Source organism: Ziziphus jujuba, chromosome 11 (assembly GCF_031755915.1).
Source record: "Ziziphus jujuba cultivar Dongzao chromosome 11, ASM3175591v1".
In the NCBI taxonomy this organism is placed as follows: Eukaryota; Viridiplantae; Streptophyta; class Magnoliopsida; order Rosales; family Rhamnaceae; genus Ziziphus; species Ziziphus jujuba.
In genome coordinates this window covers 17,947,178-17,963,947 of record NC_083389.1, presented here as the reverse complement: position 1 = coordinate 17,963,947, position 16,770 = coordinate 17,947,178, and the positions used below count along the sequence as shown (strand labels likewise).

The window sequence follows — 16,770 nt, the reverse complement described above, 5'->3', positions numbered from 1 at the left end:
GGTTAGGAAATACTTGTTGCCACCTAATGATTCCACCTCCATGGGACCACAAACATCAGAGTGCACCAGACTAAGCAACTCTGATCTTCTCAATACAGAGGAATTGAAGGAGACTCTATGTTGCTTACCAAATAAGCAGTGACTACAAGGATCTAGTGCAGCATCCTTGCAGACAGTGATAAGCTTCTTCCTTGCCAAAGTGGACAATCCTTTTTCACTCATGTGACCGAGTCTCTGGTGCCACAGATTTTGAGACGCCTCTCCTTCTGCAATATTGAGGCTATCTGCACATATCTTCACATGAGTCTTGTACAGCATTCCACAAATATGTCCTCGGGCGACAACTATGGCACCTTTCGTCATTTTCCATGTGCCTTTACTGAAGTAGCTGTCATAGCCTTGCTTGTCTAAGGCTGCTCCCGAAAGTAGATTAAGCCGAAGATCTGGAACATGACGGACATCCTTCAAAGTGATTGTACAACCAACATTCGTTTTTACCTGAATATCACCAGTTCCCATAATCTTTGCGAAACTGGAATTTCCCATCTTTACCGTACCAAAGTCTCCTGCTTTGTACGTTTTGAAGAAATCTCTATGTGGAGTGACATGGTAGGATGCTGCAGTATCGACTACCCACTCAACATCTTGGGTTGATATATGAAAGCATGTCTCTTCTTCGGTGAAGCAGAGCGCCACTTCTCCTGTAACAGTGACTAGTGTCTCTTCATCCTTCTTCGGTTGATTACCTTGGAGCCTCTGCTCTCTCAACAACTTTCTGCAGTTTTTCTTCATGTGACCCTCTAGGCCACAATGATAGCACTTATATGATGATTTTCTGCCGTCTGTAGATCTGCCTCTGCTCTTGCTCCTGCCTCTCCCCCTATCTCGACCACCTCTTTGCTGTCTTCCTCTCTCTGTGACGAGGGCATGTGACTGATCCATGCCAATGTCCTTTCTCCTGGCCTCTTCATTAAATAGGGCATCCTTAACCATAGACATAGTAAGTTTGCCATTCGGGGCCGAATTGCTGAGAGAGACTACCAATGTCTCCCAACTGTCTGGAAGAGAGCTTAGAAGTAGGAGGGCCTGATCCTCATCCCCTAGTTGATAATCCACAGCAGATAGTTGATTTACCAAGCTCTGGAACTCACTGGTATGCTCGGCTATAGAAGTTCCACTCTGTAATTTTAAATTTACCAATCGCTTAAGCAACAGGGCTTTGTTCCGAGCAGTCTTGGCCTGGTACATGTCCTCCAATTTTGTCCAGAGGGCATATGCATCCGTTTCCTTTGCTACATGATGGAAGACACTGTGGTCGATCCATTGCCTGATCTGACCGATCGTTTTCTTGTTTAATTTCTTCCATTCTGCTTCTTTGCTGGGATCGGGGTTTTCTCCTTTAGCTTCTATAGGATCAAACAGATCCTTACAATTGAGGAGATCTTCCATCTGAGGTCTCCAAAGTGTATAATTTATGGCAGTGAGCTTAACCAAAGCTCCCGAAGATGATTCTTCCATTGACATTATGGCTTGACCAAAAATGGAGCCGAATTTGGCAAAACGGAGTTAACCGTTGCATCCGAAACGGCCGAAAATGGTGGACTTGACTCTTCCAGGGTCAAAATATAATTACCAGAAATTTTGGGGCAAAAATATAATTTCATAAAATTTCTGGGTCAACATGCAAATACAGAAACTACAGGGGTCAATCTGTAATTTCCAATAATTTAGGGGTTGTTCCATAATTTCAAAAACTTCTGATGACGTGGCAGATTGTGTTGACATGTTTGCTGATGTGGCAGATGACGTGGCGATTGTGTGGCTGACGATGTGTCGGATCGCGTGGCAGATGACGTGGCTGGGTGCGCTGACGTGGTCGTCTTCAACCTCCAGACAGCGCGTGCGGCGCGTGAGGCACGTGAACTGCTGCAGAAAATTTCAGACGGCGCGTGCGGGCGCGTGAGACGCTGTCTTTCTCTCCGGTGAACTTGTGTGTTCTCTTCTCGTCGGGTACTTTCACCTGGTATTGTCAAACTAATTATTTGAACAACTTTTCGAAACACCAACTTGAAGAACAGTAGCTCTGTTTCTTCAAATTTTGAACCCAAGCTCTCGACCTGGAGCTCTGATACCACTTGTTGTGGTTCTTTGACCACTTTAGAGAAGAAATATGATAAGAAAAATAAAAAGAATTCTATTACTCTCTTGAAATAGAATACAAAAATAAAAACTTCTCTCGTGGAGATTCTCACGTAGAACCTCTCTCTACACTGTCAAATTCTCTCTGGAATTGCTCACTCTTCTCTCAAGCTCTCTCTGGAACTTAAACACTCTCTCTCTCTCGGAGTTTTCTCTCAATATTCCTCACTTGGGATAATATTGAGCTTGCTCTCTTGGCTTGCTTGCATGCAACGGGATGGAGCCTATTTATAGGCTTACAAAGTCGGTTGCATGGCCACAATCTTCAACAGCTTCTGACAGTAGCCCACAATTGTTGAGCAACCCATTTTCGGTGTTAAATGCAGCAATGGCCATTGTCAAAGATGGTGGCTGTGCAGTCTTCACACTGTCGGTGCAGTGGTGGTGCGGCTGGACTTCACAACCTTGTCAACTGGGCCAAACACTCCTTCGCCAATTTTGTTTGCAGGGTTAAAATTATCAGTTGCAGCCCTCATTTGACTTAATGTGAATCTTCCTGTTTGTAGAGGCATCCCACTTAGATCTGAAAAATAATGGGAAAAGAATTGATATTTGGCCTATAATCACATATTGAAATAACGTAAAAAATAACTATATTTTTCTCCTGGCATGTGATCTTAAGTTTCCTCAATAATATAAATCCTCAGCATGGTTTTCATGTTGTTTTCCCTCCAGGTAACCCGTCCTCCAGAGGACTAACAAAACCAATATGACAAGTACTACACATGATGCAGAAACGATGCCAATAATTGCTCCAACAGATAGCTCCTGGCTTTCAACTGTGAAGGTTGCAGCAAAAGATAAAATGATTTAGCGACGAAATCAAGGGATTAGAAATCTTAACAAATGAAAGGATGCTTGCTTTTTGTGTGTCTCGGTCACACCTTTTCCAACTCCTCCACTTCTCTCCACAATACTGTAATCTTTCAAAACTACAATCCCCTGTGCATAAGTTGAATTAAAATTTAGCTTGCTTTAGTAAAAATCTGATATTAAATTTTAAAGTTGATCACAACAGGTTTTAGATTAAGATATTCATAAATTTTTATTTGTATGATTGTAATCAAAACTAAAAATTTCTGTAGAAAAAAAATATTCATAATACTTTCTACTCACCTGAATTTTGACATTAAATATGCATTTTCCCAGGCTGTTATATGCCTGGTCGTCAGAATACATGATTTCCGCAAAGTGGAGCTGCACTTTGTATCTCTCCTCTTCCAAGCAAAGGCCATAGTACTTGAGTGATAATGGGGCCAGTCGAGCTGTATCATATATTTCCGCATCAGTTTTGAGCGAAAAATTGTTGGTGGCCAAAAAACTGGAGTTTTATTATCTTCATCACCCATGTAAACCCCTGTACTGCTATAGCCCCATTTGAAATTCATAGAAATGAAGTTTGATACACCCTCAGGTCTTTTGTCCTGTTCATACTTCTGGCCATTATGATTTAGATTGTCCCCTCCACAATTTATAATAAAGACTTATCAGCACGTTTAAAAAGGAGTTAGTTAGACATATACCCTCTGTTTCTCTCTCTCTCTCTCCATATATATACATATACGTAAATCATCATCATGCAACTTGACTCTTTCATGGAAACTAATACGTATTATGCACTTACGATTTGGCGTTTTGGGACAAGGGAGGTCCTTTGTCAAACACCATCTGTTTTTCAAAAATTATTGCTTAGTCTTTCATGCATACATGAAACTTATACACGAGACTTTACTTAAAAATAATTACAACTCAGATTGATGAACTTATAACTTACTAACGATGAGTAATTGAAAATCCAAATAATTACTGTTCTTATAACAAAGAAGGTACTCACGACTCTTTTTTAAAAGATGAGTAACTCGAAACTAGATTCCTGTTGAAAATAGTAGGACAGTTAGTAGAAAAATTATTACGAAATGATTTAAAAGACAGAAAGTAGTAGGAAAAGCTTGAAGTACATAATGTAACTTACAAGTTCATAGATGAGCAATCAACCAACGGTGGCCGTTCTGTGAAATTGTTGTAAGACAGATCCCTGAATACATATAATTTGCCATGATATATACTTAATTCATTGATATAATTGATCACATTAATTGTCAACATAAAGTTGATGATATATATATATATATATATTTTTTTTTTTTGATAAACAAAGTTGATGATTTAGAAAGAAATTAACTCTAGGACCAAGAACATTCTACAAAATTATACTGAAACCAAACTAATAACAAGCTTAACGTTTAAAAGAAAAAATAAAATGATTGATAGAATAATTAAGACTAACCAGTTTCTCTCCCCATTAGTAATCCAAGACCAGTTGACTTTCGAGAGTGAGTTGCTGCTTAAAAATCTGCATCCGTGTATATGTTTAGGTAGTACATAAATTTCCAATGTTCTCCCCCCCACCCCCCACAACCAAAAAAAAAAAAAAAATGAAACCTGGAAGCCCATGAATGCTTTATTAAAATAAAACTTACACATGCTTCTGTTTTCTAGTTCCCAAATCTTTAAGTGTTTCCAGAATTTTACCAGTCAAATTATTGAAGCTTAGATCCCTAAAACATAAGCCCAAAAAATATTATACATATATTTTGTAGTTTATCTCCACAAGTTACAGAAATACAAATCAATCATCAATTAATTTAGCAAAGTTGTAATTAACATTGTTTTATGCAAATTGTAGCAGTGTCATACAATGCAATTAAAATAACATTAAGCTATTAAGACTGGTCATAGCCTGCACTTACAGTGTATTTAGATCACTCATGTTCTGCCCAATATAATCTGGGATTGAACTACTAAGTCAGCAATTTTTCAATATCCTGAGTAGAAAAAGTTAAATCAAGAATTATGTTAGCTAGAAAAAAATGTTAGAAATTTTATGAATCTAAATATATATAATAAATTCTATTAATCATAAATTACTAACCTCCAAATGTAGCCATTAATAAATTAAATCTTTAATCCTGCAAAATAGAAAACAATATAAAGTAGTGCCTGTGGACATACTACTCTCAAACCACTCTCAGATCTCTGAAAACCCTAATATCAAAATACCGTATGGCATATGTTTATTTGCTTGCCCTAGACCTTTTATAGTCTCTGCAAGTCAGACTTATCCATTAATTTTGACACACATAAAATAATAATAATTTGAAAATATAATTATATTAGGAAAAATATGGATAAATCAATGGGCTTATAAAAAGAGTTGGTCCTCTAGTCCAATGGGCCAACTGGAGTCTTATAGAGAGTGTGTGATCAAGGGCCCTACTACAAAATAATAAAATAAGACATTCCAATTAATGGCATAAATAGGCCCTGTAAGTGAGTAATTGATTATGCCAAGTCCACAAATATTAATTTATTCAACATTCTCCCACTTGGACTGCATAATCATCCTCATATAAAATCCAAACTCACTTACTATAGAATCTCCCGAACCATAATGCCATTTCATCCAAATATATAGTATACCGACAGGGCACAACAATATACTAGACTAGGCAGTAGAGATTCTCTCGGTAAATCTTCCAAAACATTATACCATTTCAATTGAGTACTTTGCATGCCATAAACTCAGTTTAGGTAGTAGAGATTTACCTAATCATGTGCAATCCCCCAACACACAAAACCATTTCATTCAAGCACATTGCGTATCGACAGGATACAACAATATACCCAAATTAGGTAGTAGGGATTCACCATGGCACCTATGGATCAACATACACATATACATAGACTAATAGTCTCAATAAGCCTGTAAATATAAGGAGCAATAATATGTGTAATAAATCATCTCATAAATAAATAATGATCCACATACATCAATGTATTAAAATATTCAAAAAAATAAATAATACTCAACATGGATATTACTACAGAAAATATAACAAACTCCCACTGACCCACAGCAGTCTCAACTGCCTAACAATCCCATACGGGACACATGCTCCTCAAATATGCCTACCGGTAAAGCCTTGGTCAGTGGATCTGCCACCATGCTATAAGTCGGCGTGTGAACAATAGTAATGAGGCCCTCTTCAACTTTCTCCTTTACCACAAAATATTTCACATCAATGTACTTCGCACCAGGAGTACCTTTTAAATTATTGGAGAAAGATACCGCTGCAGTATCACAATACATTATAATAAGCCTCTCAATGGAATCAACTACTCCTAAATCATGGATAAAATTTCGTAGCCAAACTGCATGACGGGTAGCCTCATAACACGCCACATATTCTGCCTCCATAGTCGAGGATGCTGTCACTGACTGCTTGGCACTCCGCCAAGAAACAGCACCTCCTGCCATGATAAATATATAACCAGTGGTAGATTTCTTATCATCCACACAGCCTTTATAGTCTGCATCACTATAACCTAATACTTCAAGAGAGTTGGTGCGACGATATGTCAACATATGATCTTTAGTACCCTGAAGATACCTAAAGACCTTTTTAACTGCTTGGTAATGAATAGGACCGGGATTGCTCATAAATCTACCAAGCACACCCACAGCAAAAGCTATATCAGGCCGTGTACAAACTTGAGCATGTAGCAAACTACCCACTGCTGAAGAAGAGCGAACATTCTTCATTGCCATCCTTTCTCTATGATTCTTGGGATACTGATCCTTATAAAACTTTTCACCTTTCGTAACCGGTACACTTCCAGGAGAACAATTATGCATATCAAATCTCTTAAGGATTCTATCAATATAAGCTCTCTGAGACAATTGCAACACATAATTAGTCCTATCTCGAACAATCTTGATGCCCAAAACAAAAGAAGCCTCACCAAGATCTTTCATATCAAAATGGACAACATCTGCTTTGTCTCAGCTAATAGGTCAGTGTCATTAGTAGCCAAAAGTATGTCATCAACATACAACACTCGAAATATAAAACTGCTCCCACTGACCTTCATATATATGCATCTATCAACAACATTCTCCTTAAAGCCATTTTGGATGACAACCTCATCAAACTTAAGACACCATTGCCTCGAAGCCTGCTTAAGACCATAAATTGACTTCTTAAGCTTACAAACCAAATTAGCATTCCCTGTTTGCTGGAAACCAACTGGTTGAACCATATATACATCCTCATATAAATCACCATTCAGAAAAGCAGTCTTGACATCCATCTGATGTAACTCCAGGTCATAATGTGCCACAATCGCCATAATGATTCTAAAAGAATCCTTTGTGGATACAGGACAGAAAGTCTCTGTATAATCAATTCCTTCCTTCTGGGTAAACCCTTTAGCTACAAGTCTAGCCTTATACCTCTCCACTTGACCATTGGAGTCCTTTTTAGTCTTAAAGACCCATTTGCACCCTATAGGCTTGCTACCCAATGGTAACTCAACCAAATCCCAAACACCATTTGATGCCATGGATTTCATTTCATCTTCCATTGCATCCAACCAAAAATTTGAGTTTGAACTGCTTATGGCCTCCTCATATAAGTGACTGGATCTGAATCATCACTTGTGTCAAACTCATGCTCCTGCAAGTAAACCTCATAGTCATCAGGAATAGCTGATCTCCTAGTTCTTTGTGACCTCCTCAAAGGTACATCAGCATCTGCAATAGCTAGAATATCCTGCTCTTCAACAATGAGTTCATTCTGACCAACTACTGGTTCATCAACTACTGGATTAACAATATCTCTATCAGGAACAATTATACTGGGAATGAAAACACTTTCTTCTCTAAATTGAGGCACCATTGTCCCATTATTATCATCAAATCCAAAATCATCTTAAAAATAAATGGCCCTGTCTGATTCCATGATCCTGATGGTGTGAGAAGGACAAAAGAATCTTGAACCCCTAGATCTTATACAATAGCCAACAAAATATCCACTAATGGTTTTAGGATCCAACTTCTTAATTTGGGGATTATAAATCCTTACTTCAGCTTTGCAACCCCATATTCGAAAATGGTGCAAATTAGGCTTTCTTCCTGACCATAACTCAAAAGGTGTCTTAAGAACCGACTTACTTGGAGCTTGATTCAAAATATAAGCCGACGTCCTTAAAGCCTCTCCCCACAAATAATCTGGCAACCTAGAATTTGCCAATATAGACCGCTTCACATCTAACAAAGTCCTATTCCTTTTCTCAGCTATGCCATTTTGCTAAGGTGTACCAGGCATCGTATATTGCGCATCAATGCCACACTCACGCAAATAAATAGCAAAAGGCCTTGGGTTCCGTCCAGTCTCATCATATCTACCATAAAACTTACCACCTCTATCAGACCTTACAGCTTTTATTTTCTTATTCTTTTGAACCTCCATCTTTACCTTAAACTCTTTAAAGGCAAATAAAAAATCTGACTTCTCACGAATAAGCTCAACATGTCCATAACGAGAGTAATCATCAATGAAGGTAATAAAATATCTATAACCACCCAACGTGGTTGGTGTAAAAGGTCCACATATGTCAGTGTGAATTAACTCCAAAACATCTCCACACCTAGCTAACTTATCCTTTCTTACTTTGGCATTTAACTTCCCTTTCACACATTCAACACAAGTCAATAGATCAGAGAAATCAAGATTAGGAAGTATCCCATCCTTCACCAACCTTTCCATTCTGTGCCTAGAAATATGTCCCAAACGTTTATGCCATAACATTGAGGAATTGTCATTAACTCTTAGGCGTTTGGAAGCAACAATAGGAGCAACAATAGAATTAACAAAGAAATTGAGACCATTATTAAATAAATCAAGCTTATATAAATTGCCATATAAAGTTCCAAAACCAACAATTTTACCATCCTTAAATAATTCAACTTTATTATTTCCAAACAAAAAACTATAACCTTGACTATCTAAAACAGAAATAGATAACAAGTTTCTTCTTATTGAAGGTACATAAAAAACTTCTTGCAACTCCAAAGCATATCCAGTGGTAAGCTTCAACTTAATTGTTCCCACAATGTCCACCTTTACTCTTGAGCTATCTCCCATGTAAACATGTTGCTCAAGATTGGTTGGGCCCCTTTGGCTTATCATCCCCTGTAATGAATTAGTAACATGAATTGTTGCTCCAGTATCTAACCACCAAGAATTCATAGGCACATCGATAATATTGGTCTCAATCATTAAAATATTACCTTTCTTCTCTTGCTTTCCTTTTAAGGTCCAACATTATATCTTCTTGTGCCCAAATTTATTGCAGTATCCACACCTTCCATTGAAGTACTCTTTCCTTTCTCTAATTTGAAAAGCACTATCCCTCAGCTCTTTAGGCTTCATACCAGAAAACTTCTTCTTATTGGGGTTAAAACCCTACCCAGGCTTGAAACCTTGTCCTGGCTTGAATCCTTGTCCTTTCTTTTGGAAAAAATTCTTGGACTTATCTATCTGATGTGAAACCATAGCAACAGACCTAGACTTACTTAATTTAATATCATCCTCTTCCTTGACAAGGATAGCAGTCAATTCCTCCAAGCTACAACCTTCTTTCTTAGTATTCAAACTCAACTTTATATTATCAAACTGTGATAGAAGACTCATCATTATAGAATAGGTCAAGAACTCCTCTCCAATATCCATCTTAAGGTCCTTTAGCTTATTATAATAGGAGGAAAGTAGCATAATATGGTCCCTTACTCCTTTAATACCATCATACTTGGTATTATTCAATAGGTCCAAATAATGATACTTCTCATTCATATCAAACTTGATAAACTTCTTTCCTATCTCCTCAAGAAGTCCCTTTGCAGTATCCACTTTAGGAATACTAGCATATATGGCCTCATCCATGTAATTCTCCATCATCATCATACAGCACTTATTAGAGTGCTTCCAATCTTCATAAAGTTTCTTAGCTGCTGCATTACTCTCAATCAGTCGATATCTCTGGTGGATCTATCTCCAAAGCCAAATCCAATTTCATGAAGGTCAAATTCATAACTAAGGTTTTCTTCCATTTCTGATAATTTGTCCCATCCAATTTTATCATGGCAGTCATGGGCAGAAGGTTTGGGGTGCTACTAGTTATAAAAATAGTAAACAACAAGACATTCAAAAATTTAAGACAATTCAATTACTATTTTCCAGCCCCTCAACACAAAAACACGAACATAAATATCGCTTAAGGTCTTTATAGCACTAAAGATACCCTTACGCGGGCCAGGGACAGTCAACCAAATAACAACAATCAAATGCATTGAACTGAATCACCAACAGAGCAACTCAGAACCTGCAATACATGGCATTTAATTAACTTCCACTGCCATTCCAAGCGTCATACAAAACAACTAAAACTACCGACAGGGTAGCCTAGTTACCCGTATAGACCCTAGTTAATAAATGAGAGAATAATAACATATTGGCAATTTCATCATATAGGTAAATAAAAGATAACCCATCCACTATGCCAACACACATTACATTGGTACACATAATGCAGACAAAATAACTCTCACGACAGGTGAGTACCTAAAATCCCACACTACTATACCAACTAGGCACAAAGCCTCTTTGAGTAAGCTCACACAATCCAATTTTCCAATCACAAATATTTAATTTAATTTAATAAAATTGGAATGTGATAATTAAACAAATAAATAAACAATAAATAAATAAATTGAACAATTGAATCATTAAATTAATTAATAAATAAACAACAAATAAATCAATAATAAAAAATAAAATATAAAAAAAATAAAAGAGAATAAAAATAAATAAGGTTTTTTTTTTTTTTGGTGTAATTTAGGTTGCTGACGTCAGCAAGGGGACGCTGACGTCAGCGTCTTCTTCACTAAGCCGGGTCACACTTCCTGGTTAACGGGTCGCACGACCCGCTTCCCCAACCCGGCTGGAAAACCACAAAAACGCCCACCATTTTCTTCAATTCCGGTGTCTATAGATTCCTTTCAGTGTGGAAAATATTATTCATCGATCAATTTGGCCTAAATACCCATAAATTTTAACACCCAATCATAATGAAATTCGGCCGCCCAACTCCATTTTTTTTTTTAACCCAAATTAACTCAAAAATATTTCATTCGATCCATAAAAGAAATTCCACAAAGAACCCAGGTCACAATTCGAACTAAGAACAAAAAATTCACATAATTTGTACAAACTCAATATAAACCCGATATTACGCAAGAGAAAAGAAATTAATCAATAAAATTCAAAATTAAAATTTGGATCTCCAGACAATCAATAGCCGCAAACATAAATGAATATCACATATTGGATTTCAATAAACATGAATGTAATAATAGAATCACGAGGATAAGAGAATAATTATAAAATAAATATCATGTCATCAATATACACGATCAAAGTTCAATGGCCGCATATCAATATAACAAAAAATTTCAAAATAATTTATTATGCATATTAACCATCTGCTCTGATACCAGTTGTTTGGAAATTTTATAAATCTAAATATACATAATAAATTCTATTAATCATAAATTACTAACCTCCAAACGCAGCCATTGATAAATTAAATCTTTAATCCTGCAAAATAGAAAACAATATAAAGTAGTGCCTATGGACACACTATTCTCAAACCACTATCAGATCTCTGAAAATTCTAATATCAAAATACTGTATAACATATGTTTATTTGCTTGCCCTAGATCTTTTATAGTCTCTGCAAGTCAGACTTATCCATTAATTTTGACACACATAAAATAATAATAATTTGATAATATAATTATATTAGAAAAAATATGGATAAGTTAATGGGCTTATAAAGAGAGTTGGTCCTCCAGTCCAATGAGCCAACTGGAGTCTTATAGAGAGTGTGTGATCAAGGGCCCTACTACAAAATAATAAAATAAGCCAGTCCCATTAATGGCATAAATAGGCCCTGTAAGTGAGTAATTGATTATGCCAAATCCACAAATATTAATTTATTCAACAGAAAAACCTTGGGAAATATGAATAACCCTTTAACTCAGACAAAAAAAACTCTAAAAACTCACAATCTTCTCAATTTAGTCAAATTCTTCAAATCAGGAAAAGGCATACTTGGTCCAGTCAAGTCAGATATCCTCTTGTTTGTAAAAAAACCAAGACATAGTTGTACAAGTCAGTTTTTTCTTTCAATCTCCGAAAAGCAAAACTCAATATCTATACCTAATAATTACTAAAGAGTAGTGAAAAATGTACTGACAATGCAGTTAGGTTTGATAACAAAGATTAATTAGATGGAATGGGGCCCTCCATATATGTGCCTAGCAAATTCCTGCAACCAACAGAGGCAACAATCTTATTACATACAAACTTTCCCTAGCAAAAGAGGAAGAAGATATAAATATCAGAAAAATGGAATCAGAGTAATGCAGTTAATATAGTCCCTGCTTCTAATATGCATATATATATATATATACACATATTTGAATTCAAAAACTAAATATCCTTATATACGGAAATTCTATGGTGAGGACGGTCCGCATGAGGACCGCAGTATTAGTGACAGTTTTTCATAGTATTAACGACGGTTTCTTAGAAAATCGTCACCAATACTATGAAAAACCGTCACCAATACTGTGGTTCGCATAAGGACCGTCTGCACCATAGACGGACTGTCCTTATATACAACCATCTTTGGTAACTTACAAATTAGTCAACTTCTTGAAATTTTCGAATGTTTGTGTAATTGTTACAATAAAATTGTTTACAGACAGAGCACTGCATGAACAAAAAAGTTATACAGCTGTTAGATTGAGCAAATTCTAACTACTGTAACAATATGCTTATTGTACATTAATGAAAAAAAAATAATTTACTTAATAATTAATAATGAGGATGGCATAAGAGGGGAATAGTCTTACAGTGTTTCCAAAATTTTCAAATTCCTAAGCTCTTCTAGAAGGGAACCTTCAATCTGATTACCGTCCAATATCCTGTAAAATTAATCCATTTTCTATAAAACAGAATAAAAATCAAGCCCATTTAACGTAGACCTGGCAATTTGGGTCATGACACGACGACACGACTTGAAAACAACACGGAATAAATGGGTTTGGGTTTATTATAAATGGGTTCGGATCATAATCGGGTTAATCCGTTTAACACGAATATTAATCGTGTCATTTTCGGGTTGACCTGTTTAACTCGAAATTGACCCGTTACGACCCACTTATTAAACGTGTCAGTTTCAACCCAACAGGATTATACACCTATTACAACCCATTTAAATTTAATTTTAAATTAATATTTTATCACTAATATAATATTTAATAACTAAAAAATATTATAAATTAAAAATTTTATAAAAATAATTTTCTATTACTAATTTTTTAAAAACAAAAAATATATCTTTAATAAAACAAAAACATAAAAATAAAAAAAATAAATTTTTTTTTTCATGTTAATAGGTTAATTTTCGGGTTAACGGGTTAATAGGTTAGTTTTCGGGTTAATAGATCAATTTCAGGTTAATGGGTTAATAGGTCAACACGATCCGTTAAAATAATCGTGTTAAACGGGTCATGTCGTGTTGACCTGTTTATAAACAGGTCGGGTTAGTGTTTTAGGTACCTGACACGATTAATAAATGGGTCGTGTTCGGGTTAGGTATTTTTGACACGATTATTAAACGGGTTGACACGAACACGACCCATGAACACGAATTGCCAGGTATAATTTAATGGCTATATATATTTGTTCAATAACGATATCCAAGTTTCAAGGTTACATATAATATATATACATATATAATATACTTACAGCACCGTGAGAGTCTATTATTCGAAACTGAACTGCAACACACAGATATTATATATATAGATATATTTAGCAAAAATTTCATATTTATATATATTTATGTGCATAATCATGGCCACCTAACAGTGTTATATTAGGATGACAAAATAAGGATGAAGATTGGAAATAGTCTTACAGTCTTTACAAATTTTTCAAATTTCCAAGCTCTTTTGGAAGAGAGCCTTCAAGCTGATTCTGTGTCAATACCCTGTAAAATTGCCTGTTTGTTAGTTTTGTCAAGCACTGAGGTAGAATAGAGAGCTCTAGTACTTGTTAGTGCAGACTTGTGCTTGATGAGGAAATTAACAACAAACTGGCAGATAATATTTCCAGCATCAATTATTGGATAGATAATCGAACTGCTGCTGCATTGGCCTTTAATCCAATTTTGCATCAAAGAGCAAAACATATAGAGATATGAAATTTACAAAACACATAGAGATTGACATAAATTTCAGCAAACAAAGTTTCGAACAGATTTATGGAAATCAGATATGCACCCATTGAGGATTGCAGACATGTTTACCAAACCATTGAGAACTTCAATATTTTTACACTTGAGGTCAAAGCTCAGAGTCATGTTTGATTTGGTTTAAAGTCATATGTCTTTTGGTATAAGGGGATTCATTATTTTTTTTTTTTCTCTTTGGAAGTCTAAATATCCAAACCTAAGTTTGAGGGGGAATGTAAGAGTTAGTGCTTGTGTAATACCAACTGTATGTTTTGCTAAGCTATGTGTTAGTTTAGCCAGGTCAGCTTTTTTTTGGGTCAGCGAGCTGTCAATCAAGTGAAAATTGAGGCTAAGTTGTTAATCTGTAACTAGTCCTTTGTCTTTCTCTTAAATATGGGTTTAGCGTATTTCACAGAGAAAAGAGAACTTTCTCAGATTCTTCTTCTTCCTTCAGTATTAGGTTAATTTTCTTTGATTTTAGCCTAATTCATCATTAACTAATTAATTATATTCATGTCGAATAATTGCATGAAATGCCTAATAGTTTTCATAAAGTTATACCTGTATATGTATATGTGTATATATATATATGCATATTATAACTCACAGAAACCGTAGAGGGGCATGAGATAAGTTTGGAGGGATCGATCCACTTATATAGTTGCGAGCGAGATTTCTGTAATATATAAGAAATTTGTTATAGAAGTCATAGAATAAAGTTCAAATCCCACATGCCAATAAAAAATAAACAATAACAAGAATTATCATTATTATTAATATATATATATATATATATATATTTTTGTCCCTTTGAATCTTTATAATAGGTAGATGAGATATGACATGCATTTATTAAGCCACTTACAATTCTTCCAAATAAGCAAGATTTCCAAATTCGGCTGGTAGATTTCCAGTTAAATTAAGGCCTTTCAACTGACTGTCAAACCAGATTTAACCACCAAAAAAAAAAAACAAAAAAAAAAATGCAATCAGCTAATTTTAAAACTAATCACCATTAGTTAAAGTTTCAAAATTAATACTGCTCAAGACAAAAGCTTACATGGTTTTGATATGGCAAACGGTGTCATTTCTGAAAGAACAGTCGCGCGTGACATTACTGAGGATAGAGTCTGTCCCTATGCGTTTGGTGAAGTTAAAACCTTCACTTCAACTACAAGAACTTTCGCTCACGTTCCAAATATTCTCCATCTTGAGAGCTTTTGAAATTGCTTCCATATTTCGCACTGCACATATTATGTTCATCATATATGTCATTTTGTAATTAATACTATAACAATTTCATTAATTAGGCAACTAACAACTAGACCTGGCAATTTGGGTCATGACACGATGACATGGAATAAATGGGTTTGGGTTTATTATAAATGGATTCGGATCATAATCGGGTCAATCCGTTTAACACGAATATTAATCGTGTCATTTTCGGGTTGACCTGTTTAACTCGAAATTCACCCGTTACGACCCATTTATTAAAGGTGTCAGTTTCAACCCAACAGGATTATGCACCTATTACAACCAATTTAAATTTAATTTTAAGTTAATATTTTATCACTAACATAATATTTAATAACAAAAAAATATTATAAATTAAAAATTTTATAAAAATAATTTTCTATTACTAATTTTTTAAAAACAAAAAATACATCTTTAATAAAACAAAAACATAAAAATAAAAAAATTAAAAATTTTTTTTTTTTTGGTTGATAGGTTAATTTTCGTGTTAAAGGGTTAATATGTTAGTTTTCGGGTTAATAGATCAATTTCAGGTTAATGGGTTAATAGGTCAACACGACCCGTTAAAATCATCGTGTTAAACGGGTCACGTCGTGTTTACCTGTTTATAAACAGGTCGGGTTAGTGTTTTAGGTACCTGACACGATTAATAAATGGGTCGTGTTCGGGTTAGGTATTTTTGACACGATTATTAAACGGGTTGACACGAACACGACCCACGAACACGAATTGCCAGGTATAATTTAACAGCTATATATATTTGTTCAATAACGATATCCAAGTTTCAAGGTTACATATAATATATATATATATAATATACTTACAGCACCGTGAGAGTATGAATCTCACCAATTTCCTTAGGAATAGTGCCTGAGAGTCTATTATTCGAAACTGAACTGCAACACACAGATATTATATATATAGATATATTTAGAAAAATTTCATATATATATATATATTTTTGTGCATAAGCATGGCCACCTAATAGTGTTATATTAGGATGACAAAATAAGGATGAAGATTGGAAATAGTCTTACAGTCTTTACAAATTTTTCAAATTTCCAAGCTCTTTTGGAAGAGAGCCTTCAAGCTGATTCTGTGTCAATACCCTGT

At 35.2% G+C, this 16,770-nt stretch overlaps 1 pseudogene; it reads right to left on the bottom strand.

The window, feature by feature from the left end:
• LOC112488842 (probable LRR receptor-like serine/threonine-protein kinase At1g53430) overlaps positions 1 to 16,770 on the bottom strand; it is a 74,976-nt pseudogene that overhangs the window by 5,257 nt on the left and 52,949 nt on the right.